Genomic DNA, 12262 nt, shown 5'->3' on the forward strand with positions numbered 1-12262 from the left:
ACTTGCCTCCCCCTACCTGTCCTCTCTGTCACTTACTACCTACCCACCTGTTACTGTGCCTGACATCCTCTCTCTTCTCTCTTCCACTTCTTCTACAACCTGTCCTCTCGATCCTGTCCCCTCCAAGTTCCTCTGCTCCCTCTCTTCCAATGCCTTTTGTCAGTTTGCTCACCTCTTTAACCTCTCTCTCTCCGCTGGTATCTTCCCTTCGGCCTTCAATCATGCTCTACACTCTCCTGTTCTCAAAAAACCTTCTTTTGACCCATCCTCTCTCTCCAATTATCACCCCCATATCTCTGCTTCTCTTTGCTTCTAAAATTCTCGAACGACTTGTCTTCATTCATCTGACCCACTTTCTCTCTTCAAACTCTCTTTTTGACCCTCTCCAGTCTGGCTTCCTCCCCCTTCACTCAGCTAAAAATGCCTTCACTAAAGAAACAAATGACTTGCTCTCAGTTAAGTCCAATGGTTGCTTTGCTTTCTTGTCCTCCTCAACCTCTCTACTGCTTTTGACATTGTCGATCATTTTCTTCTTCTAACCACCCTTCACTGCATAGGTCTTCGTGAAACTTTCTGGTTTGCCTCCTACCTCTCTGGCCGCTCTTTTTGTATGTCTGTCTCTGCCCCCCACACACACACTCTTCCCCTTTCTATTGCGGAGTCCCACAAGGCTCTGTCCTTGGCCCTCTGTTCTCTCTCTACACCACCTCTCTTGGTAAACTCATTCAATAATTTGGCCTCCAATACCACCTCTATGCTGATGACACGCAAATCTATCTTTCCTTCCCTGACCTCTTTTCCGCTGCCCTAACCCAGGTATCTATGTTAATTGTTCGGCTTTTTGTTGGCATTTTCCGCGAATATCGCTAATGTTATGCTGCACACTGTTGAATTAGAGGCATTTTTCTGCATTACTACATTTCCAGGAAATAAAGTTTTAGTGAATTACTCACATAGATGTCAACAAGGTCTAGTTCACCTGAGATATATGTTTACTCCTGTTTTTCCCTATTTCTAATTAACTTGGCTTCTACTGTGTAATTGATGTTAAAGGGTTCTTTTATATCAATTAATTAATTTAACGGAGCTTAAAGCATGTGGGGGACAGTGGGAGCAGACAAATGCCTTCCAAAGGAAGTGGGTAATATTGAGATATATGTATTTGTTTTGACATTTTACTGGAAGTCTATTTTTGTTGTTAACAATCCTGAACTGTTCTGGTAATATTGCTATTTCTGTATTAATTGAAATTGTTTTTACTATTTTGACATCAAAAACACTTTAAACAATGGCTGGTAAATATACGGGTCATATCAACAACTCATTGATAAAAGTATCAACATTTTATATTATATTGCAAAGTAACACTGGCTCATTTATCTCTTTAGAGTGGTGTCATGCAGGGGCTTGGAACACTAACTCCCCCCCCAAAAAAGCACTACCTCTCAAACTGTTCCGTACTGACGCACTAAGTGAATGAGCAGTGCTCATCCCTGTCCCACGTCTGAGCGCACACTCAGAAAAGGAAGCATGCAATGATTTCGAAGCCTAAGCGCTACCGTGTGATGGCGGATGCGCGCTTTTTATTAACTCCAATGTGTTTGTTCTATTCTGCACTAGCACTCAAAGCGCTTGTGTGATAACCCCTTAGGATTTAGTGCAACAGACCTCAAGCGTTGACTAGAAAAAAAACCATGTGGTTTTGAGTACACATATAAAAATTTCATGATTATGATGCTAAAAGCAGCATCTATAGCCTAGCAAATAAACTATTTACAAGCAAAGTATATTATACAATTCTTTACACTAATCAGTATTCCCACTCCTATGTTGTTTAGCCACTTATATCTTAGGTCAATGGAAATACATTGGTGTTAGTGTTATAGAGAGACAAGACTGTCTGTTGTGCGTTAATGCAATCACTTGGGGTTTATAGAAGAAGCAATCATTACTGCTTGTAAATTGTAATCAAAAACATACTTGGCAGTAGTCTTGAGGCTGTAATTGCTGACCCCTGTATAAAAAATTCAGCATGGTCTCAGTGATAGAGCCGTGTTGAGATAGAGCCGTCTATTTCTACACAGGTAGAAGTAAGCACATGGATTAGCAGACCAAGTTAGTTGACTGTCACCTGTAAAAAGGACTTGATTTTTACAATTTCTTGGAAGTAGTGGAGATCGGCATTCTACCTATACTATACCTATATAGTTATGTTATACCTATTTGCACCTTGTTGGTGCACTTTTTACGGGAAAGTGCATTTATAGACACCAGGACTATAGGTGGCGGTTTTACTCTCCCATCAAGCACATTTCCATGTGGACCAGTAATCCTTCGTAAGATGCCACAGAGCATTTTTATGTGGGGCAATTCCCAAAAGCAAATTTGGGTGGTGTACCTTTGTAAGCACTAATTAGACAAGTAGGTATAATGCTCTATACCAGTGGTTCCTAAACTGTGCGCCTAGTCTCCCTGGGGTGCCTTGGAGATCTCACAGGGGTAGCTCGGCCAGGGCCAGTGGTAAGCAAGGTGGTGGACTACTTGATAATTATTTTGGCTTAGGGGGGGCCTTGAAATTTTTTTGGAGACCCTAAGGGTGCCCTGAACTGAATAAGTTTGGAATCCACTGCTCTATACAATTCCCAATGCACCAGCCAAACACATTGCAATTAGCATTGGAAAGAGCTTGTGATTGGCTCAGAGGCTAATGGCAATGCCGGTCAATACAGGGCGGTTGTTGCCCTTAGCTGCGAATATCGCCTTCCCGAAGTAAATAAACCCAATACATATAAATGGTCTAGTTATAGTTAGCTATTTCCAACAATTCTACAATCTTAGAGTTTTCTGACAAAGAGTCACCATGATAATTAAAAATGAGCGTTTCGGATTATGTGGAATCCAATGAAATCAGACATTTGTGATCTGAGTGAAACAGTCGTGACTTGGTTTCTCCTGCCAAACTCGGATCTCAAAACAAGGCGATACATCATTTCCGGGATTTTTTTTATGCAAAACTCTTGCGAGTTTTGCATCGCCATCTTTGTATATATCTTTTTTTTTCTTAATTGCTATTTTAGAACAGACAGCGTGTAGAGAGGAGGTTAACTGCGGTGCTCTGCTCAGAAAATAGCGTTCAGGGTGAACGAGGGACATAGGAAAGCAATAGAATCCTGTCATTATTGTAAAGCAGATCAGTAGAGATTAGTCAGCTAGAATAGTTTGCTGATTAATTGTTTTTTAATCTCAATCTTAAATACACTTTACATGGACTAGTGGCTACTGGTTGTTAATGCATTACATATATATATATATATATATATATATATATATATATATATATATTAGTAGTAGACAGTATAAACAGGCTGTGGTAGATAGATATCACTCTGAACTAAGTAGTATATTTTTATTTCTTGGAGAAAAACAGTGTGCTTTTGCTGTTAGACCATTAGCAGCAGAATTTTCAAAAAATATATATAGATTTATTTCTTTTAAAATTGAAAGTTTTTCTAGTGAAAGTAATCTTGTGTGGGGCAGTGACAACTGAAATCATTTTGAAAAAACTGGGTGTTTGTGTGCGAGATTCAGCAGCACTTACACACCCCAAAAAAAGGCTATATAATTATTACATTCTAATCTTTTCTATCTTTCAATACTTGTCAGTTTTGAAAGGCTCATTCAGCAAAAATCTATATTTAAAAAATGGAGTTTGTGTGTGAGGGTCAGCACGCAGCCGCACACTCCAAAAAAAACGCTTTATATTGTAATCTTTTCTATTTTTCAATACTTGTCAAATCTTGTAAGGGTCACTCAGTGATATCCATATTAAAATAAGGGTGTTTGTGTGTGAGGGTCAGCAGCAGTTACCCACCCCAAAAAAGTAAAGAGGGTGTTCTTGTCTTTGACAACCCCCCCAATAAAATATAAAAGTTGTTTGTTAGAATTATATTGTAGAGCAGTATCATAAGAATTGTAGGATAACATTTCTTCCTTCATCATCATCACCATTTATTTATATGGCGCCACTAATTCCGCAGCGCTGTACAGAGAACTCATTCACATCAGTCCCTGCTTACAGGTCTAACACGTGGAGAACATACAAACTCCACACAAATAAGACCATGGTCGGGAATTGAACTCATGACCCCAGTGCTGTAAGGCAGAAGTGCTAACCACTAAGCCACCGTGCTGCTTCCTTTCCCTAACTCATTGGGCTTTCACCTAGTGAGGCATCTACAAGTGGGTGTAGTACGTGTTCACGATTCTGTAAACACCGACATGTAAACACCACGGACGCTACCAGGATCTTCAACTGCAACAATTTAGTAAAGTCTCTGTTTGAAGCTGTCTGTGATTCCACTCAGTTGGCGATGAGGTCTTCGGTGTAATCATGCTGGGGTAAGTAGTGTTGGGTTTTCCAGCGCCTTTGTATAGTACTCAACCCCTCCAATATATGCTGCTGACCCTCTCTAATATGTTTGCTGCTGAACCTCTCCAATGTATTTACTGCCATGCTGACCCTCTCCAGTATATTTGCTGCTGACCCTCTCCCATGTATTTGCTGCTGACCCTCTTCAGTGTGTTACACATGCTGCCTAACGGGTACCTACTTGGTGTATCTTCTGTATTCAAAGGAAAATGCAATTGATGCAGACATCTTCAATGAGGATGATGATTAGGGTGATGATTGGCTACCATTAAGGCAGGTGACCACTGTTATCCAAATGCCCATGATTCATTTGTTAACATTCCTATCTAATCTCCAGTTGAACAACCACAATGTTGGCTTTTGTGGGGGCCCAAACAAATTAAGCACTTAAGTCGCAAAAGGGGCAGTGCCTGTCGCTAATTGCTTGGTTTGTTAACCTATGTGCATGTCATTTTCAACATATGGGTGGGTGACCCTGGGTGAGTGTCCCCAAGGACAATGCCATCTTGCACAATTTTGGCTCCTCAACTTTTCCCCAAGAATCTTCGGAAACCTTTGTTTTAATACATTCTTACACCAAAATTCCCTTTTGGGGGGATTTTTGTAAACTCATTGCCATTCCTAACAGTTTTCATTATGTTTCTAGTGCTGCCAACTGTCAACTTTCTGCTTGTTAGGTGACCAATATGCCAAGTTCTGTCTCTTAATTTCTCAGAATGTGGACTTTCAAATTCAATTGCATTGTCTTGTCAAGACAGATGTTTGGCAACCCTGTGAGTTATAAATAAATACTTGTGTGAGAAGACTATTGCCAAATCTGAACTGTCTAGTTTACATATTTTTTACACTTCACTAATATAACATATATGTATTATTTATACATTTCATTCCATAATGATATACAGGACATATTTTATACATGATATATTTATATATTTGCAAATATATCTGAGTGACGAGTCCCCTTGTTTGATTCATAAGGGCAGCATTACAGCACATTCTAATTTCTTTTCAGTCCGATCTACCTTACTCATATCATAACAAGCACTTATAGTAAAACAAGGTGTTTGAAAGCTCTGCTCTCAGCTCCCGGTGTATACTCTGACCAATGATAAGTGCATAGTAAAAAAATAGATGAACGTGCAGGCCACCTTCGTCTATTTAGTTTTATCAATGTCTAACTGTGTTAATTCTACCACTGTCCATCCAATGAACTCTTTCTGTTTATGTAGCATTAGTGCCTATGATGGATGCTCTGCTATGTTCCTAATTTTATTGTATGCCTACTCTTTGAAATTTTTTATTAATGGTGCACTCCACCTTCGTCGACCATCAGCCAAATGTATTTATATAGCGCCATCAAATTACGTAACACTTAACAATTTTTTACAAGGCTGCCAGATCACCTATTATGTTCTCTAGTCTATGGATTGTATCTTTAATTAAACGTCCATGTATGTGTGCCATATATTTGTGCCACTGTTTTGTCACTAATTTTAGCCAGTCAGATCGCTGCAGACTTTGGCCAAAATTGGTGAAAATTGGGACAGTTGTGAAGAGTTCATTAGGAAACGCCTTGAAATTTAATGTTAATGCTATAAATAATAATTATTTTACGTATTTTCACAACTTTTAATTAAATATAGATCCAAAATCAGAACCTTTCACGTTTTTTTAGACAAAACTGGTAGCAAAGCCGAAACATGAAAATGGTTTAGAACAGACACCGGTTTCGAGGGTCAGCGCTCACCTCTAATGATGATTTGTCAATGTCTAGCATTGTGTGTTATGGATATTTTTAGCCTTTTTACCATTGGATTATAAATTAAGAGAAGAATTAGCAATCAGATTATGATGGACAGAAGTTTTTTGTTTTTTTTTGAAGCGGTGAAAGAGGGGTTTGGAGTGAGTGTTTTTTTTTTTTATAAAATGTAAGTTTGTGTTTTATGTATGTGTGTGTGTGTGTGTGTGTGTGTGTATGTGTGTTCACTGAAAACCCACCTCTTCAGACAAGGTTATGATATTCCTCAACCATCATCTTAATTTCCCTAGATTACCCTATTACCATCCTCTACACTGCTAACGCAAGACAACAACCCTCTGACCAACATTGCCATACACACAGCACACAATACTTTTACCTTTGCAGTCTAGCTGGTCCATTGTGCAATATGATGTAGCACATGCCCTTGTGTTTCTAACTCCCATTGTCCCATAGATTGTAAGCTTGCGAGCAGGGTTCTCTTACCTCTCTGTCTGTATGTATTACCCAGTATTGTCTTATCAATGTTTGTTCCCAATTGTAAAGCGCTATGGAATTTGCTGGCGCTATATAAATAAATGTTGATGATGATGATGATGTGTGTGTAATTGGTCTTCTTGTTATAGAGAAATCCAGCCCAGGCTGCTTAGCGCTGAGGCTGATTGAGTTGTTTTTTTTGTGAGCTCAATGATGCTCAATGTTTTAAATATTAACTCAAATTGATCAATTAATTATTATTGAGATTTGGGTATCATCCATCTAAGCAGCTTGATTTTAATGTAATATACAATTCACTTTATTTAATATAGATTAAACCACGATGCCAGCGCATTTGTGCTTGAATCCCACTGTCCTTGAATCTTCAGGCTAAGCACATACATGTGGGCTTACTCATACAAAAATAAAAGCACAACATCACTAAAAGGTAAAGATATGACATATACTGGCACGTTCATATGTTGTTTACGTCCATAAATGACCCTGTGTACAGAAATGTGTGTATTAATCATAATTGCCAACTGTGTCATCAGCCATGTTCAGGGACAATTGTAGAATTAAAAAATATTTTTTTTTTATAGAAATGATTGTACTTGGTAATGTCCTTGTGTTCCAGTACTCACAAACTGTTTCGTACATGAGTTCTCTTATTTTGTAGACTAGATGCAATTCTCACTATCTTGTGTTGAAGAAGATTATGCAAAATAAAAAAATACATTTATCAATGTAAACATGCTAAGATGGGGCTTGTGGTGCTCTAAGCTGGTCTACACTGCCCCACGTTTAATGCAGCAAACTGTTCCTGGAAATGATATAGAAATGTTGGGCTTGAGAGATGTGCTCTATGTATGGAAGTAACAGCCTGTGTGCTTATAATGTATTTCTCTTTACTAGTGAGATATAGAGTTGGGGGCTGCATAACCATTGTTGAGAGTTCCCCGGGAGATACCAGCAGGTTTGAAAAACAGCAAAGCTATTTAGAGACAAGTTTGCGTCCAACAAGGAAGTGGATCTGCACTTTTCTCAGTCAAAATCCTAAAACATGTTCGTGCTCCAGAGACGCCTTTTAAACCTCTTACAGTTAGGCTAATGGCTGTTAACTGCCTACGCTGCTCGGAAATAATCACCTTTTGCAGTTGAGTAAACAAAGCTAATGTCTGCTAAATCACTTCTGTATTTAGTAAATATGCTCCTCAGATCACCCCTGAATTTTACCTACAGGTCATTTAATCTAATTTCCTTTGGTTTCGGTGATAATGGGTTGCTAAAGCCGAAGTATGAAAAAAAATATAAAATTAGATTTTTCCTTTTGGATACAATGTTATGTGACTTCCAAAGTGGACCCATCTACTTGCCAATTCTCCCAGAATGTCCGGGAGACTCCCGGACTCCAGGTAGGTCTCTCAACTTCCTGCATCTGCCCACTTCCTATTAAAATGGGCAGCATTGCAGCCGCCACAATGCAATTCTCCGGGAATCGAGTTATTTGGGCCAAAATGTTGCGATTCATCAAGCCCCGCCCCCTACACCAACACACCCCTTACCATCCCTCCTAGACTGGCAAGTATGGCCCATCAGCTTCATGCGGGGGGGTGGGGAGGAGGGGACTATACATTGGGTAGGGGCTATGTGACGTCCGCTCTGGGATCCGACAACGTGTCTCTGCTCTGAATGTTGTGTGGGGTGCCTGGGATGGCTGGGAGGGTGAGGGGTGAGCATGGCCCCTGCACCCACTATTGTTACACCCCAGTGTGGAATTAACTAATATTCATGGAAACTCAATCCGCTAGTAGCTAGCAAACCACAATACGTTGTAGGCTAAATAAGAATGCAGCTAATATATTCACTCACGGACTATACATTGACAGCCTGCTCATGTGACCAGCATCTGGCGTCAGGGATGTCACTGGTTGCTAGTGACCTCATGGGTTGGATTCTGATGAATATTGGCTCAGCTCTAAAAATGGCTGCCTACGTTCCCTTAGGTGATACCGTTGTAAGCATGTTCATTGTTCCTGAATAGATGGCCAATGATGTGATACAGAGCACAGGCTGAACTGCTGCCAAGATTCCCTTCTACATTCAGATAGCTCCCCCTAGCACACAGCCAGCTATGTGCACTACACTCACTCTGGTTATCTTGTGAAATATATCACAACCGGAGCAATTAAATAGATGCTGGTTAATAAAATAAAATAATTGCTGGCGTTCCCTTTTTATTCTGTGACCTCATCTCATTTTTCAGTCTCAAATCCGGGCCCCGCAGGCACAGAAAACGCAAACCTCTCTTCTATTCAATACCAGCTCTTATTTATTGATGTGGCCGCTCAAAATTTTAGTTGCATGGGAAACTGTTATAGAGGGAAATGCTTACCCATGTATAAAGAGTGATTGTACTTCCTATCTTCCCTGCATAGAGAAACCACTGACCAGTGAGCAAACACACTGTGAAAGAAATTACATTCTAGTTAAATTCTAATCAATATTACACCCGAGTGATGTTAATATATGTTGAATCTCCTGTAATATATATAATAATGTATAAAAGGTGCATTCTGATGCCATTGCTTATGATTGTTGAGGTCTGATGACCCCACATAAAAAAAAAAAACATGTATTATAATAATGAATAATGCACTCCCTACTGTAAATTGTTAATATTACAAGTCCCTTCAGATTGCTGTGATCTGTATAAACGGACTTGGCCTTGTGCCTTTGAAGACATAGAACTTTGGTGGCTTATAATATCCTAATAATTTACTGTAGGGTGCACATTATTAAATATATTAAATACAGAATACCCAAGTGATGCTAATAATATTTGTATAAACACCTGTAAATAATATCTGTACAAACTATGAGTTATGATGTCAGCTCTAATATGGTCACAAAACTGTTCTGTGAGTTAAAATTTCCTTATAATATATAGTAAGTATTACATTATCCTCTATATCTTTGACAACTTCTAACATCACTAGTCTTCAAGGATGAATGAAAATATTTTTAATATGCTGGCCGTGCTAGGACATTCCTCATACATGTCAAAGAGTGACAAATTAAATATACTTCACACGTGTTCATACACTGCCTTTGAGCAATGCTTACAGCTTCTCTCCTTCATTCCTGTCTTTCTTCTCAGACAGACATTACATTACATAAAATACAGACGGCTACAACTCTGCTCCTTGCCGTAACAACAACATTCTGATTTGGGGGCAATCTTCATATCCACACTAATATTATGATAAAATACAACTCTTTCTAATTAATAAATTAAATCGCCAAGACCATTCTTTTTCCTTAGCAAAATAGTGGATTAAAAATAAGAGGAAAACAAGATCAAGATAGTGTGAATAAAAACTCATAACAAAGAGTAACCACATGTCTCTGGTTATAGGTGTTTTATTTAGTTTGTAGCCATAAAGGAGAAAACGTAAACCACTAAAGAAAACACCAAACCTGTCCGCCAACTGGCAATACTTAGCCATGCCTTGATACGGACAGTATGGTGGCTTAGTGGTTAGCACTTCTGCCTCACAGCATTGGGGTTATGAGTTTGATTCCTGACCATGGCATTATCTCTTTGGAGTTTGTATGTTCTCCCCATGTGTGCGTGAGTTTCCTCCGGGTAATCCGGTTTCCTCCCACAATCCAAAAACATACTAGTAGGTTAATTGATTGCAATTAAAATTGACCCAAGTGTGTGTGTGTTAGGGAATTTAGACTGTAAGCTCCAATGGGGCAGGGACTGATGTGAGCGAGTTCTCTGTACAACGCTGCGGAATTGGTGGCGCTATATAGGTAGATGATGATGATGATAAGAGAGTGGACAGCTAAGCCTGCTTGCCTCTTTTCTCTTGGCTAAAAACAAAAATTCCTTCCACATCTGAGGCCAATGCTCAACTAGTCTCTAAAAAGCCTTAGTCAGTTTTTCCTGGAGTCTCTAACCCAGTGGTGGGCAAAAGGCCGCCCTCTTAAGCAGACTAAGGGGGGGATTTGATTGCCGGAGATATGGCACACGGATGTGCCCACATTACCGGCAATTATGGTTGGCATTTCGTTTAAAATGAATGGAGATTCAAACCATAACATAGGCTCTATAGACGTTCCGGAGACCCCTTGTGCCAAATTGAACCTCTACCTAATAAAGTATCAAATGATCCCTCTGTGTTCCTTTTTTCCCATCACTGAGGTAACACAGTTTATTCTCATATTCTATGTCTGTAGTGGACTACTAATCATATTGTCTTTCTTGCCTACAGCGCATGTCCAACGGTTTGTTTCATGATATAGGGCACACAGTGTGAATGGCGTTACTGGCTCCCAACAGTACTATGGTATAAACAGTTTATAGGGTAAGTTCCTTCAGCTTGTTGCTTTATCTTTTAAATGCAATTGTTCTGCATTCTGATTATGTTTTTTTAATGTGTCCTCTGCAAACTGATTAGCTGACCTCAAAACACTGGAATTTGTTTAAAGTTAAAATGTCCTAAAACATTTTGCTTATCTCAGTTTATATAAATACTTCATACAATTTCCTCTGTATGAATGGATAAGAATACATACAGATAAACCAGGATATGTACTTATACATAAAAAGATGCTCTTTTTGTTTAGCCTGTGTATTTAAGTCAGAGCATGTCCCAGAGTGAAAACTGTAAATTAATATGACTCTCTCATTCCTTGTTAACCTTCCTTACTTCGTATGTGTTATCAGCATGCTTATTTTTTATTTTTATTTTACTGACTTTGGTGAGTTTTAGTGATATTACATGTTTGTGACTCTAAAGCATAGTTGCCTACTCTCCCGGAATGTCCGGGAGACTCCTGACTTTCTGGGAGTCCTCCCGGACTCCCGGGACAGCAGGACAACCTCCCGGATCCCGGCCAGTTTGGTAAGTTTGATGGAGGGGCGGGGCTTAGTGATGCAATTCCCGCATCATAGTGGCCTCGCCCCATGTCAGTATAGGGCAAAATGGTGATGACAGCGTTTGAGGCGGGGCTTAGGGAAGTGATTCTCTGAGCCCCACCATCACACTCCCACCTGCCCCTGGACCTCCCGGAAGACAAATTGACAAAGTTGGCAAGTATGCTCTATAATGATCGTCAGGTTCATGTGAGCCATATAAGTTGCCAAAAGGATTGCAGATGGCCACACAGCTCAGTGGTCCCTATAGTATGCTTCATACAATAAACCATGGGGTACAAGACTTAATATTCTTGAGTATCTGCTAAAATCATTCCCTAAGCATCTCTGTGATGCATGTTAACATGTATCTAGATCAGGGGTCGGTAACCCCCGGCACGCGTGCCAGACGTGGCACGCTGACCACTTTTGTCTGGCACGATGAAGCTGCTTCAGCAAAGCAGCCGATGATGGCCGAAACGGAGCTTCTGCGCATGCGCAGAAGCTCCGTTTCGCCCATCACCAGTTGTTTTATTGAATCAGCTCCCAGGTTTCTGGAGAAAGATGAGTCTACAAAGGTAAGTAAGGGCAGCAAATCGAGGGGCACATATACTTGGCAAACTTTGTATTTGTGGGGGGCAACTGTGGCAAACTTTGTATTTGTGGG

The 12262-nt window shown here is 39.8% G+C and overlaps 1 protein-coding gene across 1 annotated transcript in view; it reads left to right on the top strand.

Annotated features, from left to right (window-relative positions):
- Window positions 1-7805: 7805 nt before the first annotated feature.
- Window positions 7806-12262, top strand: part of FAAP20 (FA core complex associated protein 20) — a 78299-nt gene continuing 73842 nt past the window's right edge. The window contains exon 1 of the mRNA XM_075189579.1: window positions 7806-7824. The gene's annotated coding sequence lies outside the window, so the exon portion shown is untranslated. The remainder of the gene's footprint in view (window positions 7825-12262) is intronic.

The sequence above is a fragment of the Mixophyes fleayi genome, chromosome 11 (genome assembly GCF_038048845.1).
Source record: "Mixophyes fleayi isolate aMixFle1 chromosome 11, aMixFle1.hap1, whole genome shotgun sequence".
Lineage (NCBI taxonomy): Eukaryota > Metazoa > Chordata > Amphibia > Anura > Limnodynastidae > Mixophyes > Mixophyes fleayi.